The sequence below is a fragment of the Anomalospiza imberbis genome, chromosome 5 (genome assembly GCF_031753505.1).
Source record: "Anomalospiza imberbis isolate Cuckoo-Finch-1a 21T00152 chromosome 5, ASM3175350v1, whole genome shotgun sequence".
Taxonomy (NCBI): domain Eukaryota; kingdom Metazoa; phylum Chordata; class Aves; order Passeriformes; family Viduidae; genus Anomalospiza; species Anomalospiza imberbis.
The window spans coordinates 37,168,575-37,192,481 of NC_089685.1; positions in this window are offsets into that span (position 1 = coordinate 37,168,575).

Sequence of the window (23,907 nt, forward strand, 5' to 3'; positions counted from 1 at the left end):
CAAAGGTTATCCAATCCAGTTCCTACTGAAATCATTGTTATAGCCTTTTATTGAAATTCCATCAAACTTCTAATTTTATATCCTTTATTTGAACACTGAGGCTATTCTCTATCAGACAAAAGGAGCACAAGGACCTCACAAAATTGTGTTATTGATGAATAATACTAAAAAATTGTGTGCTAATTGCCATTAGTTATTTGGGTAGTTTCAGCCAGCCAATGGCATATTAGTAATCCTGCTTTAAATCAAAAGATGATTCTCTTCAAGTCTCCTCTTTCATCTTTTTCATTGTACTGTAAGGTCTATTTGCCATATTATAAATGAGCTATTTTTTATCCTGTCTGAAGTATTGAAAAAAATTACTGTCTTAGTAATTACTTCAGAATAGCAAATTACCACTAAGTCACAGCATTTTATCTCCTGAAAATAAAAATGCAACATCCATAACTTTTGTTAGGACATAGTGGTTCATTCATTCAGTAGTTTTTCATTCTATTTTTTGAGGGAGAGGGAAGGTAATTCTGTGTTTGTTTGGAATCAAAAACAGACAGGAAGATGAGCAACTCTTGACAGAATGATCTCAGCAGATAAATAACTGGGTTTGTGGGCACAGAGATATGAACAAAAAGGACATAAGAAATGTCTGCAAAGAATTTGAAGTTGATTTAGTGAGGAGTCCTGTGGGATGCTTGCAAGTGTTTTATTTTGAACATTAATTATTTTATCAAGGTCAACATCATGAATAATGCTATGTGATTAGCAGCAGAGTTAACTGTGAGCAGAATAGTGCTCCCACTGCTGGCTGATAGCAATTGACAAGCCCCATGGAAAAGGCAAGGTTCCAAGAGGTCTCTGATTGAGCAGCCAGCAACTTCCAGCGTAAGAGAGGACTTGTGCTTCTTGAGCCTAGTATGTGGCAGATTCAAGGACAGAGGGCTGGAGACAGTGTGACAATGTCAGGTGCTGGGGGTTTATGAATGGCAGGATTTAACCAACAAATCATTGCTTAACAATAATACTTTGTTGCTGATCTCACAGCTATAGCTCCATTATGCTAAGCAGACACTGTCTTAGCCACAATATCTCTTATGTATCTTTTTCCCCCTAAAGTACTTCTTGAAATTTATTCTTCTGTACAGTAGATCACTTCATTGCAAGAATGGAAGAGATAGTGTCATCTATTTAATCTCTTTCAATTTTGAGTTCAGACATGCAAGGGGGGAGAATATGGAGCCCTAGGCTTTTCAAAGTCATGCTGCTTACCACTGTTTGAGGAAGGAGAACTTAAGTTCCATACTGTCATCTGGGATTTCAGGTGGGATCCTTGAAGTGGGCTGAAATTATCTATGAAGTCTGTAGCAAAACAATAAGGATTTGTCAAAAGTAAATGAAGGGTGGTTGTGGGGTTCTGGCTGTTTTTAAAAAGAAAGGGGGAGGAGAGTGTGGCTATAACAATAAAAGCATTTGCTTAAAGGAATAAAACATTCCTGTTGATAGCAGAGGATGTCTCTAATTATAAATTAAAAATTTTAAATCTAATTACATATATTATCTGTATTACATAATTAAAATATATATGTAGTGATTTATTTTGTTGAGCCTTTTTTTCTGCCTTTTTTTTTTTGACAGCTCAATGTAAAGAAAGGGGTAGAGACTGCTGATGAGCAAGGTGGAAGAAGTGCCATAATAATTCTATTTACTCTGTGCAGAACATGTGTGCCAATGCTTTGAAAAGGTGGGTTTAGTTTTGGAGAGATAAATCAGCTTTCTTTTAATTTCATACACAAAAGAGGTTACCTGTGCTTTGGATTTGTTATGTTAAATTTACTCATAGTCTCAACTTCAGGTAGAGAGAGATAAACGCCATAATGCTTTTCTATTTTTCCTGGTTATTCACAAGCTTAACTCATGTTTTTAAACACTGTTTTTAAAATCCTTTTCTGTATGCTTGATTTGGGTTTGTATGGTGAAGTTTTGGTAGTGGGAGCAGGGAATGACTGCTGTGAGAAACTGACAGAAGTTTCCCCCATGTTCCCACTGAGCCAACTCCAACTGGCTCCAGGATGGATCCACTGCTGGCCAAGGCTGAGCCCAGCAGTGACAGTGGTAGCACCTCTGGGATAACATTTAATGCTGTGACATGGCAGCCGCAAAAGAGGAGTAAGAACATGTGAGAGGAACAGCTCTGCAGACACCAAGGTCAGGGCAGAAAGAGCAGGAGGAAGTGCTCCAGGCACTGGAGCAGAGGTTTCCCTGCAGCCCATGGTAAGGCAGGATGTGACCCTCCAGTCCATGGAGGAACAGAGATCCACCTGCAGCTTGTGGAGGACCCCACACTGGAGCAGGTGGATGCCTGAAAGGGGCTTTGACCCTGTGGGAAACTGTGCTGGAGCAGGGTCCTGGCAGGAGCTGTGGCCCCATGGAGAGAGAAGCCCGCACTGAGCAGGTCTGCTGGCAGAACTGGTGACCCCAGGGAGGACCCGCTCTGGAGCAGTGTGTTCCTGAAGGACTGCACCCTGTGAAAGGGACCATGCTGGAGCAGTTTGGGAAGAGCTATACCCCATGAGAAGGAAGAGAAGTTTGTGGAGAACTGTCTCCTGTTGGAGGGACCCCCACACTGGAGCAGGAGAAGAGTGTGAGGAGGAGGGAGCAAGAGAGACAGTGTGATGAGCTGGCCACAAGCCCCACTCTCATCCCCCTGCACTTCTGGATGGGAGGAAGTAGATAACATTAGCAGTGAAGTTGAGCCCAGGAAGAGGTGAGGGGAGGTATTTTATGACTTGGTTTTATTTCTCATCAGCCTACTCTGACTTTTGTTTGGGAATAAATTAAATTAGTTTGCCCAAGTTGTTAGTGGAAAATAAGTCATTATGATTGGAGAAATGTTAAGAGTTTCTATCCCAATTTCCTTCTTCCAGTCAATACTTTACCCACAGCTTGTTTAATTTTTCTGATTTTGAGCATGACATAACCATGCTCAAATCTCTTTAGCACATTAGGGAGGTCTCTGGGCTGGATCTTTGTGAATTAAATCACTCTCTTATTCTGTTTACACTAAAATTTCATTTATAGGGTATACTTATAAAATCTGCTAGCATAAGCTTGTTTTTCCCTTTTGACCTTGTGCATCAGACTCATATTCTGTAATATAGATGCACATAGAGTATCCTTGCAGGAAACTGTAGAGAGCAATTCAGAGCTCTTGTCCTCTGGTAAAGGCTATCTATAAGTAAGTGTCCTTGCTGTATGCCCTGACCTTACAAAGGAACAGATTATTGAACATGATCAGATTACCAGGGTTTGGAATAGCCTTATGTGCTACTAACTATTCCACACCTCTGTCTCTGCAAATATGCCGAATAAGAAATGTTGCTGCCTCCGAATCCTAGAATCCTAGAATCATTGAATCATGGGATATTCTGAGTTGGAAGAGACCCATAAGGATCATCAAGGTTCATCAAATTCCAACCCCTGGCCCTGCACAGGACCATTCCCAAAAATCACACCATGTGCTCGAGAGTGTTGTCCAAATTCTTCTTGAACTCTGTCAGGCTTGGTGTAGTGACCGCTTCCCTGGGGAGCCTGTTCCAGTGCCCAACCATGTTCTGGGTAAAGAACCCTTCTCTAATATCCAGCCTAAACCTCCCCTGACACAACTTCAGGCCATTCCCTTGTGTCCTGTCACTGGTCACCACGGAGAAGAGATCAGTGTCTGTCCCTTTGCTTCCCCTGATGAGGAAGTTGTAGACTGCTAAGAGGGCTCCTCCAGACTGAACAAACCAAGTGAACTCAGGTATTCTTTGGATAGGTTCCCTTCTAGATACTTCACCATTTTTGCAGACCTCCTTTGGATGCTTTCCAATATCTTGCTTTTATTGTGGTGGCCAAAAGTTGTGAGAGAAAACACTTGCCTAGAAAAGATAAAGAATCACCATTAAGACAAAATATAAGCTGAAGAACACACAGGTGTTTCTGCTGTGAGTCCTAAAACTTGATTCACAAGCCTTAGTGGTATGTAAGCACCAGTATTCAGATTTCTCACTGAGTGTTTAGAAAGGTATTGAATTATGAAACTGAAATTGATAAAATGCCAGAAGCAAGTAAAAAAGAAACATTGAATAGAAATTTAAATTTTCTCACTTTTCTTCCTACTTGTACTGTTTTTAAATGCACATATGCAACTTAGGAGTTACATGACCATTCTTTTGGCTTTGAAATAAAATTGTTACCAAATTATTCATGGGAGGCTTTTCCATATGCAGTTCAAGCAACAAATTGAAACCACCTATGTCCACAAAAAAAAAAAAAAAAAAAAAAAAAAGAGAAAAAAATCCAGATTTATCACTGTCAGGCTTTAGGAAGTCTTGATAAGTAATATATGTTGTAGATTGAATCTATGTCAAATTTTTCTTGGCAGTTGCTCAAATTGTATGTGCTGCTGGTCAAAGGAGCCACCAGTTCTAAATCACTCTGCATGGAAGCAGGTTGCATACTGAGCATAGAATCACAGAACCATCTAAAGTGGAAAAGACCCTTAAGATCCTCTAATCCAACTGCTAACACTGCATTGACAAGTCTCACTAGACCATGTCTCAAACTGCTACATCTTCACACTTTTATAATACCTCCAGAAATGAGAACTCAACCACTTTCCTGGGAAGCCTTTTCCAAAGCTTGAGGACATTTTCCATTAAGAAAATCCTAGTATTCAATCTAAACCTTTCCTGGAATATATCAGCCGAACACAAGGATCCAAACTGAAATGCTAATGGTTACTCAGTGCACCAGATAGCAGCTGGGAAAGCTAAATTATTAAAGGATGAAATATCAGAATGGTTAATCTTAATGGCCAAAAACCTTGGTTCTATAATTCAAAATTCATCCTTCAAGAAATTAGTCTATAAGCCAAATATTTTCCTGAGCCTAAACTTACAGACCCTTAGAATGTACAGGACTCTCCTGAGATAATCTGTCAAGTTTATTTTTCTCTCCAGACAGACAGCCAACCTATTTTCTTTGTGCTCACACTCCAAAGGCAATTTAATAGAAATTTGAGAAGTATGAAATAAAATAGTGGGTGCATGAAGTCTAGGCCTCCCTGTCAAATAAGAGAGTGCAAGTTTTTAATTGTTGTTTGATGAACAGTTTCTGTTGCCCCTTTCTCACAGCCTATACCTACGTTCAAAAATCAAGAGTTTTGAATGTTTTGTTATCACTGCATCTGCCTCATCTGCCCTTCATTTATGGCATGTATCTCAATAGAAAGAGCCCAGGTTTCAAAGGGTTGAAAATTTCATTGTGATTATTTCATAAAATAACATGAAAACTGTAGGCAGAGGGGGGGTCTTCTGCTGATACCCCACTATTCTGTGCAGGCTATACAAAAGCATTCATGAAAACCATCCTCTGGCATTAGCCACTTCTTAGGAAAATAAGTTATTAAAAGACTATGAAACAAAAGACTTATGTGCCCACAATTTCCACTTGCACCCAAGTCTTGTTATCACTGCTGGGGACCTCAGGGCTCAGTACTTCTCCACTTTCAGGGTCCACATCTGCACATAAATGCAGTCTCAAACTGAGTAAGGGGGAAGGGAAGAAGGAAAGAAGAAAATCATGGAAGCATTGAATCAGCAGGCTGCCAATAGTAACTGAAATATCTATTCCTGTGAGATCACAGCTCTTTGCTCACCTCTCTCCTGCCTCTATAACCTATTGCTATCTATGGGGACTAACTCAAAAGATGTTCCTGTCATTTGTCTTATCAGGGTTAACTAGGATCAGATTGTGAGTAAAGATTCCCCTTTAAAACTTGCTTCTTTCATTACAATGCTTTGTAATAATTTTTCTAGCCTCTGTTCACAGACTGAAACCTTCCATCCCTTTGCTGCCTAACATTGAAGAAATTCAAATAAATCTTAGTGTCTCTGTGCTTGCAAAGATGCAGTCACTCACTGCCAGTCAGTCCCTACCATTTACACTCATCCCTGAGGTTACTGGCAATCCAGATGCCATCCATAAATAAACCCCATCCCTAAGGCTGTTTTTGCTCCTTTCTTTTTCTATCCTGAACTTTGCAGCATGTAGCTGGTGAGTGTGATCCTTCTGTGCTCTCTCAGTGTACACCATGAGTGTACAGGAGGACTGGCTTGTATCACAGCTGACTGACACTCTGGGTGCTGCCTCTGGGTAGGTCACCTCTAGGGTGCTGAGCTGCTTAGGACTGAGGGATCCAGGCTCAACAGACCATTATTCCTCTCTTTACTTGGAAAAAAAAAAAATTCTGGACTGCAGGGACAAAGGTAGCTGCCCTTTAGGAAGGGTTGCCTTATCACCACCCCCTTTCTTCAGATGCAGTTTGCCCCTGCAGTGATTGCAGCTGCAGTGGTGTCACACAAAGCTGATGTCGTGGGAGCTTGCTGCTCTCATGGGATGCTGCTGTCATTTTAGTGTGTTACCAGCATTGGCTAGGAGACTCCTAGCTTTACCCAGGCCAAGTGACCTCAGTGCTGTGGGTGCTGGCTGAAGGTGACAATCACAAATTTATCTGTTTCTTAGTTGCAGAGGTAGTGGATAGATCCTGTGACCTCTCCATAAGGTGGGGCCCCTAAAAGTCAAGATCTTAATGCTTCCCCTGCTGTGGAAGGGAAAGAGGATGCAGTAAGGATATTCATGGTTTTTAAGGTTCTGGAGTGCAGGCCACCCTAAGCCCACATAGCTAAGGCTTATCTGTAGTAAAATCTTGGCTTATGTTAAATAATTCTGCTGCTCTTGAATTACCTAGTTGGGGTTTCTCTCTGAGTCCCAGATCTCAGATCTACAGGATTTCTCACCCAAGCACAGAAAAAATTCACTGAAACACCTGAGTGGGGTCTTGCTGGTCCAGCGCCTTCCTGCAGTGCATCAATAGATGGCAGCAGGCAGTTCCTCCAGGAGCAGTCTTCAAAGCAGCGGCAGCAGCAGTCATTGATGATCTTCCTTGCAGTGGTTTGAGATTTAAATCTGCCTGCAGACACTTTTTAGGCTGCTGTCCCCATGAAAAGCAAAATTTGTTGGTTCTCAGGTAAGGTGTATGTTACTATAGTATGAAAGCAGTAAATAAGTATTGGCCTCTAACTCTATAGAATAGTAAGAAGATTAAATATTTGGAACCCAAGAGATTTTATGCTACATTCAGCTGCTTTCTTGGCAGTCTTGAGTGTTCACAAATCCCACTTCTTTCATTCCTTGAGTCGGATAACTTCACAGAACTCTGGCAAGGGGTTAGACTATTCTAAGAAGAGAAAATCACAGGTAGGTTCCATGTATTTAAGAAGATAGAGGGAAAAAATGCCTTAAAGAAAGGTAGTGTGCTTTATGGGCTTACATGCTCCCTTTCATTCTGAACATTTCGATTGTGAATTTTACACTCAGGTTGGTTGTTAAACTGTGTTAGTCTGTCTCAAGCTATGAGCATAGCTGTGGATTGTGTTAAAAATGAAGCTCAAATTCCACGTGGAAGAGTATAGACCTAGATCAAGTATTTGGCAAATCAATCCCCTATTCACTAAAAAAAAAAAAAAAAAAAAAAAAAAAAAAAAAGGAGAACTTCAGAACATTTGATATGTCCAACACTCATAATGACATGGCACAGAACTGAAGAACTGATACTGCTCACTGACTGGGAACTGCAGTAGCTGGGATTTTACTATGGGTCCAATCCAGAGCTGGCAAAAAGCTGTTTTCCTTGAGGGAACTCCTGTGCTGCAAGGCATTATGCCCATAGTTTGAAAGTATAGTTTTGTTTAGTTCTTCTTAATGAATAGTTTCATTACACTTCAGAATGGTTGTGTTGAAGATTACCTGTGGTGATCAGAGTGATGAAAGAGCTTTTAACGTCCCATCTAGTGGATAGAATTGACCCCCTCTTGTATTTTTACCCTTATGTGAGACTAAAAGGCTATGTAAGCAATGAAGCTGATGGCTAATGACCAAGCTTTTGCACTGCAAACGGTATTAGCAGACCCTTTATCAAGAGGATGTGCTGTTTCTGTGAACTGGCTCCAGTGTCACAGGCAGCAATTCGTCATTTACTGTGAAAACAGTAAATTTCAGTCTGCAGTGTAATAAAATGTTTTGCTTCCCAGATTTGTGCAATCTCCAGAGAGATTAAAAAAAAAAAAAGACATTTAAAGTCAAGTTTTCATGTGAAATGATGTAAACATAAAATTCAATTAAAGTCAAGGTGAACTGTATAACAAATTTCTGATCTCAACCTTCAAAAAAGACCTTAAGTTGTTTTTAATACAAGCACATATGTTTCAGGAAACACTTCAGATGAAGGAATATATTTGAAACCTGTGGGAGCCCTCTGCATGGAGGATTCTATTCTTTTTGGGGGTATGAAGGTTCTTGGCCCTTTTTTACATCTCTGCCTTCACAGCATAAGGCATTTTTATTTTGACATGTCAGCTATATTACATGGCCTGGGGGAAGGACTGCAGTTCCTTGTTAAGGTTCCAAGGCTTCTATGGGCCTTGATGATTTTCAGACTTGTTCGCACTTTGAATATTTGTTCATGTAACTGTAAAATTTAGAGAGAGGAAAAGAGAGTGAACAAAGACAAAAGGTATTAGACTGATTTACAAAGACCTAGAAATCTGTGTGTTTATTTAAGAACTCCAGGAAGGCATTAAGGAAAAATTGCAACCTTTCTAATATCCTCTTAAAAACTATAATCTGAACAGCCATACTTTTTATTTGATATAGCTTTTTTATTATTTTCTAGATTGATAAAATCAGGATGAAATCCAGTGTATCTAAAGCTATGGAACATAAACAGGCTGCCTTGCCATCTCTTTCCTGTAGGACATTTTCAGAAGCACAATAATTGAGGCAGAATTGCTCTGTATGCCTGTAGTCCAAGTTTTGATATGTGAATACAGTTAGTGTAAGCATTAACATATTATTCCAAATTTTTTCCATTTGAAAAAAGACCTAAATAGCAGAACAAACCCAGCTGCAGATACCAGCCATCAATATCTTTTCATTTTACACTTCACAAATATGGCAGAGCTGCTGTGTTTGTAGTTTTCTACACAGCTGAAAAAGTCAGCACTTGAATTACTCACCAGCCTTTGGAAATTTTTCATATGTGCTGTTTTCTGTGAGCTGTAGAGCACCAGCATCCACACTCCAGGGGACTAAATCACTTCCTTCCTCTATCCTGATATATATCAGGATGCATGTGTCTTCTTGGTGCCTGGGTGATAAGCTATCAGCTTTACATCCTTTGCTGATTGTTCTGGAATGTCTTCACAAGTAAGCTGAGGAAGCTAAGAAGATGTGTAAACACGGAGTGAGAAATGTCCTTGATAAATAACATCACCCAAATCCTCTTGCACAAACAACTGCTTTTCAGCTACATCACACTTGAAACCTGCTGTTTATTCTGCCTGTGGCAGCAGCAGGACTCTCCATCCAGCTACTGGGAAGGAAAGAAAATGAGACACTTTACCAGGACTTTTAGTTAAAGGAAAGTTGCACTGGAAAAGGTCTGAGGCCATTTCTGGCAGTGCAATTTGATGCTGTGGGTGACTTGATTTAATAGCTAACTGTCTCTGAAAGCAGTGCTCCGTGGCTCTTCCTGCACTCTCATCACTTTCCTGGTGTTGGTGCTCCCCTGTCTGCCCAGAGACTCCTGAATCAAGAGCTACTGCCAAGCTCAAAGTGGAAGGAAGAAGGGGAAAGTGGGATCCAGCCTCTTAGCACCAAGTAGCTCTCATCTTTGCTTAGCTGTACTATGAACAGCATTCTGGGGGCCTGTAAGGACAAACTGACCCTTGTAAATCCAGCAGTTTGCATGGCAAGAGCTTCTGGGCATTGCTGAATACAGGGAGGATAGATTTTGCTCTGTGATTCCAGCCTTACATTGGTGACATTTCCATCATCATGGGGAGCTCATGGAATTTGGTCTTCTGTGTGGACAGAGTAACTGAAGCTTGTGTGTTCAGTAATGCTGGTTTTGACAAGGTTCCCACCAGCCCAGCTAGCAGTGCTGCTTTACACATTGTGCATGAGCAGGAAACAAGAAGAACAGAGTGGAAATTACTGTAGTTTGTTCTGATCTTTCCTTGAGTCAGTGCTGGCCACTAAATAATTAGCTTAAATCTACCTGAAGTAAGGTGCACTTGTAAAAGAATATCAAAACAGCTTAACACAGCAGGGCAAAGCCCCTTGGAACCCTTTTAAAACCTATTACCTGGATGACCCCTGGTGTTACATCCAGTGCTCTACAGTAATCTACACTCCTGGGTTTTCAGTCTTGTCTTTTTAATTTATTTTTCCTTTGTCATCCCTTTCTTAGGTATGCCAAGGTATCTTCAATGCATAAGATAATGTCTCCCTTGGACAGCTGTGACTGTGCTGTGACTGACCTGGCTGAGAAATTTAGCTCCAGGAAGAGGTGTACAGCTAAGGATTGCTGTTATTGCAGTTTTAGAAGTTAGTCAGCTTTGCCGTCCTATTTTTTCCTGTTATTTCCACCTGGCTAGATATAACAGCTCCCTTCCCAGCATGGTGACTTGTCATCATTGTCCTGCTTTGACTCACCCACAAATTTCTTCTGCCTTAGTTGTCTCAGGATCCATGACGCAGCATCTTCTATAAATTTGCATCCGTCACTTTGTCAGGTATCTCAGAGCTGGAAGCCGGTAGACAGGATCCTGTGGCACAGCTGAGAAATATGTCAATGCAACCCAAAAGGACCTAAAATATGACCTTGTACATGGATGCTTCAGCAGAGAGGTGAAGTGGCAGCTAAAGGAGGAAGAAATCTGGTCAGAGGGACCTCCCCTGGGTCACAGAGATGAGGGAGCAGCCAAGAGGGAGCTCTGTCACAGTGCACACTGGTGCTGCTGCCTGCAGAGGATGTCAAGCTCCTGATACAACCTCCTGATATTGGTGTTTTGCCCCACGAATTCAAAGCGTAGTTTGGTATTTCTGTGTCCCCTCGGGCAGATGGGTGTGTTGTTTGGAGAACAGAAATACCCCACTCTGTGTGTGTGTGTGCTGTTTTCCCATGTGGAAATGGATTCTGTCTCACTCAGAGACCTCAAAATAGCATATGGAAATGTGTTATTGATTTCATGTTCATTTTGTTCTGCCTTACACCTCTTAGACTTCACATTTTCCACAGAAAGACACAGCCATTACATTTTTTCGAAAATAATATTTATTTTCCGGAGCCAGCTGAACACCTTGTTCTCCTGATCAGTTTAAAAAAAGCTGTTCATCTAAACCCACAGATAAGTGAATTATATTCAATGAGGTCACTTCTTCCCAACTAAACAAATGAATTTTCTTCCAGGTTAATACAATCTTCTGTTACACAGAGATTAAATTACTGGGTTTTAAAAACCAGACGTCTTAACCTTTTATAATATCAAAAGTTTGCACTTTTTTTTTGTTCAACAGTCTGACTAGAAGAGTGGTTTACTAAAGCAAAACAAGAAATTATTCTTCTTGAAAACCCTCACAAAATGTTTGAAGTGTTCCAGCATTGACTTAAATAAAGATTGGTGCTGGAGACTTTCTTCTCTACTCTCCCCAAACTGATCTATTTACTGCCTTTACTGCTATAGCTACAAATGGCTTATGACTTCAAAAAGTCAATTAGGAGACTGGCTTTGAATCTCTCTTCTACCTAACTCCTGTCTGTGGCTGATGTGTTGCCAAGGGAGCTGCATTGTTTCCTAGTGCAGCAAATGAATAAAGTTATATTTGCATCTGTCTATGTGCTAGAGAAATAGAGATGTAGTTATGTATGCATTACCTTGAATATAAATCATATAGAGATCCCCACCTTCTCTGTCTGCTGCAAGGCATGCATGAAAATGTCCCCCTAGAATAGAAATAAAACCATAAAATACCATGTCTGTAGCTAGAGATGAGTCAGATGCAGATTTTAGAAGTGGATCCAGATTTCAAATGCCACCCAAATCTGTGTGTATGATCAAAGGTTTTGGTTCTGACCCAACTCTAAATCACCATAACAGCTTGGATAAGACCTTGAATCCATAAATCTCTACCATTTTATAAGTCCATTGAATGTATAATTTAACTCCATATGGAGTTCCTTTCTAAAACTTGAGCCATATGAAACTGGGGGGTGCCTTGCTGGGCATTACAAGATGTAGGTACGGCTGCCAGGTCAGAGGCAGAGCTATCTTGTGACCTTGGGTACACAATTTCCTCCTGGCTGGCATTTCACAAGCCATGGGGCCCAAAGGGGCAGCAGTGGGGCTGTCACAGTAAGGCACTGGGGAAGGCACTGCCATGCCGTGGCACCTCGGGCCTGGGGACACAGGATTCAGCCCTCAGCCTGGAGTTGCCCTACAGTGAGAGGCTTCCCGAAACCCACTAGCAGGCTCTGCAGCATGCTTGGGGCTGGTCCCAGCTACAACCTGCACAGGAGGAAGAAGAGCTGGTTGAAGAAGATTGAGCTGGGCTCAATTCCCTTATTTTAACACAGTTTCTTGTCCTCATTCCAAATTAAAGCTGTCTTTGTGGCTCTTAAACAACCCACTGTCTTGATAATCCTTCTGCCAATGGGATGAATGCTTCTTCCATGCCACAGAGTTGGTATATGAGGGGTAAAATACTCTTTAAATTTTAGGTCACTGAGATCTGGCAGTTACTAAGGCACAGACTGGCCAGCAGTGGGGAGATAGCTAGGATATTTTTTTGATTCATTGGGTGACCTTTAATGATAGTATTATGTGTTTGTTTTGGTGTTTTTACTAAGTATAATTTAGATTTGAATTAAATCTTGTTTGGTTTTCCAACTTTCATTTGGGATATAATGTTTTGTCCCAAATGCTTTTGTTCCATTTTGTCCCAGGACTACAGGCAAAAGAAGAAACAGCATTAAGCATACTTCTCTTAAATTATGATTGCTTTCTCTTCTACTATATTTAAAGTTGCCTTTTTCTGTGGATGCTGAAGGTGAATTGAAGTACCAGTTAACCTTCAGGCCAGACACAGGTACCAGACTTGAGTTGAGGCAAGTCACCCAACTCAGTGTGACCTGTTATGTTCCATCTCCTTATGTTCCATCCTTGAGAAGTACCAAGCATATATTCTGCTATTCAGAGCAAATTAATTCATTAATGAGCTATTAAAAGCATGAGTGCTTATATCTCCCTTGGTGAAAAAAGGACCTTATGTACCTCTACGTAACATGACATTAAGCTTGACTGAAAATTATCCCTCTCAGTCATAATTAAACATGACTTAGCTCAAATTTAGTATGGCTCTTGAAATCAGCATGTGATTTTTGTTATTAGGACAATGGAGGGGATGAGGCAGGGTGGCAGGTGATAAATTCTGTCCTTAGGAACTGTCCACCCCCCCTGCACACTGTTCTCTTTAGAGAGGGAATTACTAAAGCTAGAAAGTGGGCAGAAACATTCCTTGTCTACATTTAGGTGAAAAGCCTGCATTAATGTGTTCAAGGTTAAGACACAAAGGGAAAGAAAGCATTTCTTTCAGCATACAGTAACAACTCCAATTCTAAATGAGAATGTTATTTCAAAAGTACATGTTTTAAAGCACAACTGTTCAACCTTTTAAAGCTGTTTCTTGGTTTCTGAGGAGAAAAAGAAGCTAAAGGGTTGGAGCAGAGGGCATTAAGGATGAGAATTAGAACACAAATTTTAAAGTTCAGAAAACTTTCAGATGCTTTAAAAAATCAAATAAAGAGAACCTCTTTAATGTTTCTGAGGCATTAGCTTAGGTTTCTGGAGGTTTCCAGTTGACAGAGACATTATTTTATTGCCTTAGTTCTGTGCAGAGAAAATCTGAGCTCATGAGCACTGTGTAGAAATGCCATATGGGAAGCTTTGTAAGCCTCTGGCAAATATCTGTATCAAACATGCATTTGTGTATTACCTTCTGCATACAAAGCACAAAATGGCAACTAACAGAACTCCCCAGCACCAGAGGGAGGCAACAAATTACCTTCTCGAACACTTACAGATGGCAAAATGGGACCCACCTGTGCTCCTTGTAGTCTTATCTCTGAGAACGTAGTGAAAAATGTTACTGCTCTAAGCCAGTGCTTTTTGTCTGTGGTTAACAAGAGAAGGCTCGATGGGAAGGGTGACGAGCCCAGCACCTGCCTAGGAAGAATATTATCTAGATCAGGCTCTCAGGCCATCCTTCTGCTTGGACAGCCACCCCACAACAGGTAAACATGTATTCTCTGCAAAGACACAGATGCAGGTATTGCATTTATTTGGTAACTGAAGGCTGTGCACATTTTAACACTTCTGTGAGAAACACAAATATGAATCAGCTCAGGTTGTGTGATGGCATTGCAGCATCCTTCAGTGCATGGGGGTGCCCTCCTTCCAACACCCCTTACTGTCACATGAAATTTCCACATTAATTAAGCTTTATCTTGGTGGACCACAGACCACGGCTCAGAGTGAGGAATCCGGTCTTCATGGAGCGGTGAGCCGGACGATGCCCAACATGGCATTCACCCAGGGAAGGCACATGCTGCAAAGCAGAAATGTAAATCTTTTCTTCCCAGGCAGACTGTGAGGCAGGGTGGCTGTTATCAGGTCCATCCATAATGAAAATGAAAAATGGGTGCATCAGTCTTTCCCTTTTCACATATATCTTTCGCACTCAGTAGTGTCTCTGAGCCTGAAATATTGGAGAACCTTTACTGAGCATTAAGATATATTGTACACACCATTAATTCAGCTTCATAATGCCATTACCAAACAAGCAATTACAACCATCTATGCTGAGTATCATAGTAGGTAAACATGTGGAAGTAGCCATCATTCAGTCCATAGAGTTATTCCGTTCAAAACTATCCTATATTCTGATTATTCAGGTGCCATATAGAATGCTGTGTATTCCTCCCCAAGCACAGCAGTTTTTAAGTGCTAAATTTTTCCTAGCCATTTTTACTGAGAGGCAGTTGCAATACTGCAACTATTCCTTGTACAGTCTCTCATCAATAACACCAGCCTCCCTCTCAGACGTCACTAATAAATGCTGAATTTAGCAGCTGTGTGCCCAAGCAAGGAAATCTAACTGCAGGGTTGTTTATTGCCTGCAGCATCCACTGATAACAATAAAAGGGATACAGTCTTTATGAAGATCTTACATGCAGGCTAGATTATGCATCCATAGTTTAATTTAGCTCCCTTATGCTGAGGCATTATGATACATTTGTTAATTACATGATCACATACGGTGTTTTTCACATTCAACTCCTGCTTCAGTTGTTGCATAGGATGCTCTGTGATGGGCAGCTGTTCAGCAGTCCTCTTTTTCCAGCTCTTCCATGCAGGGGTCCTGTGTCACTCTGACTAAGCACTGAGCTGCATGAAATGGAGATAATCAGTTTTTCCTCGTGTGTTCCTCTGAAGCATGAATTGCTGGGAAATTGGACCTCTTCACAAATATCAGCACAGTTATCTTTAGAGCTCCCCTGTGATAAAATGCAAAAAGGGATTATCCCATTTCAGATTGCATGGCTGAAGCTCATGCAATTCTTGTATCTATATTCAGTCTCACTTCAGCAATCCCAGGCTGAGAGGTAAAATACGGACATTTGCTTTACAAGAGGAGTGTGTGAAGCCTTCTTCAGAAAAGCTTTGAAATGTTGCAAGCTCTTAACACCCATCCCTGGATGGGGTCCAGACTGTAACTCATAGCTTCCACTGACTCAATACAGATGCTCTTCCCAGAAGAAAGCCGAAGCAGGGATGAAGGTTTTTGAGTGGTTTTGTGAAATATCCCAGCATAAAGAGAAATGGATAGGACATGGATCATCAGCAAGAAGCAAAGACCTTCCCCTTAGGAGAGGAAAGTCAGTCCAGATCATTAGCCTAGTAAAAGGGAGAAAACTGATAAGAGAGCTATGTGACTTCAGCTTTGACTGCTCTGGAGTACATCTGAAGACCAAAGCTGCCTAAGCAAACACAAGTGCATGCACAAGGCAAGCTCGTGTGTCAGCTGTGAGCAAGGAGAGTGGCTCTGCCGAGCCCTTTTGGATCACTTCAGTGTTACTGATGTTAATTAAATCCTTTGGCACATACACCTGCCTGCCAGCCAGAGCTGGCCTAGACTTTATAGCTGTAATGTTACGTTAATGACTTCAGATGGCAGGTCATGCCATTGATTTCAGCAAGGCTCTGTCGATTGCTGCCATAGGTGGAAGTGATCCTTCCTCTTTCTGTAACCATAGAGGAGCCATGCAGGAACATTCCACAGGGGACCATCAATAGACTGAGACAAATTAAGGCTGGCAAAAGGTATGGCTGTTGACATAATAGTATTTGTAGTAAGTAATCTATCAGTTTCAAACAATTTTGACCTTCTAAGTGTATTTGTTATTGGATTTTCCATGCTTTCCAACCTCACTGAGAAATTTTGTGAATACCAGGCAACATATACAAATACTATGTGAGATGAAATGCTCTCAGGTACACAGTGTGATTCCTAGAGTTGTCCTGTGCAGGGCCAGGAGTTGGACTTTGATGATCATGTGGGTCCCTTTCAACCTGGGACATTTTATGATTTATTGTAGACATTTTAAACTGAGTGAAAGAGACTGATCACAAAGGAAATGTATTTTTGCATAGTGATCTGTGAAATCCAGTGCCATAGGAACATTCAGGTTACAGAGAGCAGGTATTTATACCAAGAAGAAGAATAAATAAATTTAGAACAGTAAGCTCCTTAAAAGATTGGTGTGGGTGAAAGGAAGCCTGAAACCTCATACTTGCAGGTTAAGGCACTAGGGGTCTGGAAAAAGCTGTTCTATAACTCTGTTTTGTAGAATTTTATGTATTTTTAAAGTGTATGCTGTGTCAAACTTGGCAGCTTGATCCGCTCAAGAAAAATCTGTATTTCAGCCTGAATAGGATACCTCTCCCTTCGTATTAGACTCATGTAAAGTATTCTTCATTCTCAATAAATGGAGCAATTTATAATGTCAGTGCTAACTGGCAGTGTAAGAACTGACACCACAAAGCATGGTAGTAATTGTGGCTTTTCTTCCTCCAAAATGGTAGCACCCTCTGCAAATCATCTTTTACATGGTAACCTGAAGATCTTGGTCAAGGACTGGAAAATGGGGGTTTGATGCCTTCTTCAGTGTAAGGAAGGTTTAAACCCGTTGCTCCTGATTTTTAAGAGATAATGCTACCCATTATAGAATAGACAAGATGAATGAGGAAAGACAAGATGATGCCTGCTGGAGACAGGGGAAGACAGGTTTATAGGTTCCTTTACCTCTGCCAGTTGAAATTGTGCAGTTGTAAAATGAAAAATTAATGGTCTAAGAACAAGACTGCGAGCAACAGCCACTCTCTTACCCCAGCAAAGTGGGGACTCTGGGCTATAGGTTGCACCCAGGAGCAGTTTCATTGCACTTTTCCACTAATTGTTGGATAAAATTGGTGGGAGGAGGAAGGGACCAAACCTAGCAGAACAGGACTTAGAGCCAATTCTGGAAAAGCAGGTTTTGCCTCCAGTCCGTCAGGATAACACCCTCAGCAGTACCATTCTAGTACAGAACACTTTTTATCCCTGGCCTGGCATAAAAAGGAGATATTTCCTTTCAATTCACAGGAAAAAGCATCTGCTGCCCTCTCCCAGCTGCACAGGGTTGGCCTCAAATCTCTCTAAAGAAGCAGCCTCCTCCTGCAAGCAACCTCTTGATGTTTATTAGCTGTGGAGGAGTAGTCACACACCCATTCCCACAAAGCTGGGATGAAACCATCTTTCCTGACTTTGGGCGCTGGAAGCACATTTAAACCTGCCAGCTCTGACGAAGGTTTGTGGGCTGAGTCCCAGCACCTGCACTTAATTTTCCTCCAGAGCACATGGGGCCAGTCCTATTTCTGGACCCTTAAAGATGTCACACTCCCTGCCATGTACGTGCTGGAGCCTGTTGGGTTCAGGATGTTTTACCTTGTATGAGTCTTGTGCCAACTGAGCAAATCCTAGTGTAAATGCTCCATCACCAATCCCACTACAGAAGGAAAAGGCTGTTTCTAGCATCTGCAAGGGTCTCCCTCCTGCTGGACACTGCTTCAAGTGCCATAATTCAGACGACCATGTGAGAAAAATTAAGGATCCAGGACATTTTACCTCTTAAACAATCTGGCAGCATTTTAAGACCTGCCACCTATCTTTAAGGCATTGTGGCAGCCCAGCCTGGAAGTGCTGTGAGCCTCCACTGGCTGCATGGGAAACAAGGCTTCTGAAGATCTGTAGTGAGTAAAATCTTAAAAGCTGTTAAGTTTGTATCACTCAGAGGCTCTTTTCAGCCTAATTTAGAAAGGCTTTTACACAACCACTATTATAGCCTAAGCTCTATTCTCCTTTACATCCTCGCAATTTCCTTGGAGGTCATGGGGTTGTATATTCCATCACATTGAGTTATTAAATGGGAAACACACATACACCACAAAAAAATCGAATGAGGCATATGAAAGCAGGACTATTCCTTGCAGTCTCCAGAACTGTGCTGTTAAACCCTGAAATGGAGGATTTAACAAAGGCAGGAGACCATTCTCTCACCATGTCTAACCGCTTCCAATTTGCAGTCGGGTTTTAGTGGTATGAGCGCTGCAGGATTTGGCTATCACTGAACTTCTTTTTAAATGTTATACTCACTCAAAATCTGACAGAGGCAGATTTTTGTCAGGAAGCAGATGAATGAGACACTAGTGTCATGGCAGTAGACAGATTATTTAGAATTCAGAAGATTTACTTGAATCTCAATTGAAAAAGCATTATTTAATATTTGGCACATTATTAAAGCAGTGTCAAGTTCCAATTTTTTTTTATTACGCATGTGTGGGTTCAATATAATTACACTTCTGTACAGTGTGTACACATTTTTTGTCTGCATAAATGTGTGACCTCATGTGGGACCATTTTGTACAATTAATTTAAAAGCACAATTAACAGTCTCTTAACCTTACTTGTATCCTAAGTAGCAATATCTAGTCTAAAAACACAGTAGTAAGGCAAAATGTTCCTAGAGCAAGCCAATATCTTTTGGAAAACAGGAAAACTGTGTAGCTGTTTTATGCACATAAATACTGTTTAAGTGTATAATTACATATAGGAAATTATTTCAAACACAGAAACATAAGAAACATCAAATCAAGTGTGATTCAGTAAAGGCAGTCCTTCACTGTGCATTTCCAGGAGGGGAAACTGCCAGTTTTAATCTGACATAGTGGTAGTTTCCAGAAATGAAAGGAAAAGCTGAAAAGAGAATTCATTTCATGAAACTTTTTCATCTAAAAATAAGGCCTTTTGCAGAAGCTGTTCACCTAGACTCCCTCAATGATCTGAGAAGTGAGAGGAGAGATCAAGAAAGAAACTCCAGCAGGTACCTTGTCACATTGTATAACAGGGTTATCAGGAGAGGGTTTTCTCCCAAATCCAATCACTAGCTAGAGAAACAGATGATTAAAATCTCTTCTTTTTTGGTGTTTTTTTTTTGTTTTTGTTTTTGGTTTGTTTTTTGTTTTTTTTTTTTTTTTAAATGTCTCAAATGATATGATTAAACCCTATCCTGTAGAACTTGCCAGAAGCCTCAGAGGAGGAGGGGAGGGGTACCTGTGGAGGGGATCACAGGCACAGCAACTTGGTGCTTGCTAGAGATTAAATGTCACCATCCTTTCTCTGATCCACTGGAAATCCTTCTGAACTCCACATTTCAGGGTTTCTCTGAGACTTCTCTTTAGCAGGATTTTCATGGCTCATGTTTGAACATCTGCAGTCTGTTGGAGCCTGGGAGTTCCTGGGGAGGTGCAGCCAGTTGTTTGCCACAAGTCAGACAGGGAATGGCTGAACGACGAGCCTTGCACCAAACTGGTACCCTCTACCCAAGCTTGTTTCTTGCTCTACACATCAGCCTTATACAGCTCTAGATTTCCTCAACCCTAAATTATTTATTTGCCCCTTGTGATTCAGCAATATTTTTGATCCTTTTTCTGTTTTCAATTTTTTCTCCTTTATTCATAAAGATACTCTACATGTAGGTTTTTCAATATGTTGCCCTTGTGGTTAAATTAACCTTCACCTATGCCTTATTTGGGAGCTCATTTTTATTAAATGCTGACAATAGATAAGATGGTAGTAGAACTATTTGACTTCCAAACATGTGCTTCTGATTAGATTACTATTACGAACTACCCTAGGTTTAATTTCATTAGTCATTTAAGCATTATGATGACATATTTGTTAAGTTTATTGGTTTAAACAGAAGCCAAATGAACATGCCAATGGAAATTGCATCTCTTCAAAAGCTGTTCCCAGACCCCTCCTTCCTGGCTATGTTGAGGCTGCTTGGTTAAACACCACAGGACAAAATAGCATCACAAACCCCATGGTACCTGGAAGAGCCTTGTATGAGCACTTCCCCAGGCACCAAGCTGGCTGCTCTGGGCCAAGACTCTATGCCTAAGAGAGCACAGAAACCAGGATTTGTGCTAATGCCCATGTACACTCACAAAATAGTGATCCCACCAAACAGCCACATTATTTTGTAGTAACAGGACCATGCCCTGCCTTACAGAGTGTTCCTTGCAGCACTCGTGCTTGTGGGTTAGGCCTGTGATGTCCTTTTGAGAGGACTAGAGAATGTCTGGCTGAGGATTCATCTTCCTCCTGTGGTGTGTTATTTCACTGTGCTTTCTTGAGATATATTTTGAAGAGTTTTTTCCTTCCACATTACTCTATACATCATATTTGTTGCTTTAGATAGTACTGCAAAAGGAGAGCTAAAACAGTAATATAATATTTTCCTCATTCAATGGAAAACATAAATTCCTGTTTGCTTGTTTGTAAATCAAAGGATAAATCTGTAATTTTATTGGAACATGGACTCTGTAAAAGGTTTTATGGTTATTTAAGGGGAATATGAGCTGTAAAAAAATATAAGTTTATTACACACTTGGATTAAAATTTTCCAGTTTCCCTGGTAAAAAAGTACAGCTTGTGAAAAACACATTAATATGTTATCTCTCAGATTTTCACCCAAGGGTATAAATATTAACACAATAAATTGTGCAAATAAAGACGATTCAGGATAGACAGACAAGGACACTTGATATCCAAAATTTTCCTCTTCTGTATTTTGAATAATCTCTTGTAATATGAGGATAGAGATCTCCATGAGTTCACCCCACTGTGTCAGACCACCTGTTTGCTCTGCTTGAAAATGAACTGGATCTCTAGACACTGGGGCATTTCTAGAGTGATTTATCTCAAAGCCACTAAAAACAACGAGAGCTCCATCTCTGAGCCAGACTTTGGTGTTACTGTACAACCTTGACATAATTCATATTTTTACACTGAAGTTTTGCCTTTATTTGTCTTTGCATCGGACATTTTTCAGGGTTTGTGTCACCTAAAAGGTCACTTGCTATTCCTACGTGTTCAGCTGGGTATCCTTCTATGTGGTTCTGCATTTTTAGCTGACTAACTGGCACAGAAACATCTCCTGTTTGCTACTGCATGACGTAGGTCTCAATCGTGGGTCTGTATTGTTCTACACATATTACTGACTTCTGTGTTTTTATTACCTCAAAGCCACAGTTAAAGCATCTTCATGGCAATATATAGGAAGAGTAGTAATATATTTATTAGAAGCAGTATCAGATGCTTGGTTCATTAGCATACCATTTCCCATCTGGCAATATCTGAAATGGATTTGCCACCCTGTCTAATGAAGAAGAGGTCACATCCTCCATCACAGGAGCTCCTGCTCACATCAGTTACAATGCATCCATGGAAATCACTGGTGCAGAAACATGTTCTTACACTGTAAATACAACCAACCAACCAACCAAGTTCCTTACAGTTTTCCACATTGATTGGAGGAGATGCACATGGCAAATAACTCCTATTAATGGTTAGGAAGCAATATGTGAACCTCTGGTGAACTGGTGAAAAAATAGACTGAAAAATTGGCCGTGTTGCAGTCTTGTCTGATTCGCATACTTAAATACTTGTGTCTTCTGTACTTTCTCAGTGAGAATACATAATGTAATCAGGAATAAAATGCAAATTTTTAACTAAGGAATGTAACTTCTGTAACAAAAGAAGACAGAACTGACTAGCATGATGTTGTGCTGGGACTAAAAGAAACACCTTTGTTTACAACACTAATTACAGTGTGATCTGTTTTTCTGTTGTTTTGGGCTTTTGTTTTGTTACTTTAATCTATTCAATATTACTGAAACCAGGTCATATTCAATGTCATTGCAAACTTTCTAAGTGTTCTGGGGAAAAATACTGCCATTTGTACATATGGCTGAGGGGGCAAATATTGAGGATTGATCAAAAGGAAATGATGGTGAATATCATCTGTAGAAGTAAAAAACTTGTTCCGTGTATACCCATAAATGTTTTAAAGCTTAAATTTAGAAGCATTTATTCTAAAGAGATATGTTGATGCATGCTGTGTTCGATCTTTAAGATACCACTGTTAGAATAATTTATACACATGAACTAAGTTTCCCATGATTTGTCGTGTTAACTAAAACAGAAATACCCAGAGTTTTGCTTTTAAAAGCTAATTGCTGTAAGTGGATGCCCTTTTCTTTAAACTGACTTCTAGTATTTTGTCTAAAGGTTTGTAGGTCATGAAGGGATCCTTTTCAACTCACTCTGGGACTGTAACGTATTTCTTGAAATTAGTATGGGACCCACAGAAAACTGTACCTGAGGGATCTAAAGTGAAGCTCATAATGTTTGCTAAGCTTTATGCACATTATTTACTGATTTAAAAGGGATATTGCTAGTAAAGCACTGGAGGACACTGCCCTCTTTGGCATACCATTTTTTAGCTTGCTCCTACTGTATCCACCACTTCCTGATCTAGCATTCCTTTTACATGAGATGTTTCTATTCAAGTTAATGAAAAATGAGGGTGTTCAAGAAAAGCAGCTCAATTTTCATGTTTTAACATAAAGATGCAAATTAGGACCAGTATTAAAACCCTGACAAAATGAATGGAATTGTAAAGCAGAGTTTGTATTGGATGTAAGTAATTTGTTCTGACATTTTGTATAAACATTAGAAATAAATCAGAAGCTTTACTATAAATAATGCTTACTGCTGAATATAGCTTGGATCTTGGATAAAAGATAGTTGCTGTTATGGAACAGCTTTTTAGTTAGTGCTTTCAGTGTCAGTTTTGAACTGGATTTAGGAATTTACTAGAGTGCCCTTTCATGATGTTTGTGTAGAGATTTCTGTGGACAAACTGGGAGAATGAAAGCATTAAGATTGTACCCAGCTCCTCAAATAGGAAAATCAGAATTTAGGTTTTGAGTATTAAAGGATCACCTCCTCCAAGCTCAGGAGCAATGCATCGTATCAAAGAGGAAATCAGGCAAAAATGTCTGGAGGCCTGCATGGGTGGACAAGGAGATCCTGGACATACTCAAGTACAAAAATGAAGTCTACAGAGGTGGAAGCAAAGACAGGGGACCTGGACATAATACAGAGACATTGTCTATGTGGATGATGATTGGGATTGAAAAGCTAAAAGCTCTTGTAGAATCAAATATGGCTAGGGACATCAAGGCCAACAAGAAAAGCTTCAATAGATATGTTAGTATTAAAGAACAACCAGGGAAAAGATGGTGTCTCTCTGGATGGAAATGGGAGACCTGGTAACCAAGGATACAGAGAAGGCTGAGGTACTCAATGACTTTGCCTCAGATTTCACTGGTAAGTGTTCCAGCCACACTGCCAAGTCACAGAAGACAAAGGCACTGGGAGAATGAAGAACCACCCACTGTAGAAGAAAATCAGGTTTGAGACCATTTAAGGAACCTGAAGGTGCACAAATCCATGGAACCTGATGAG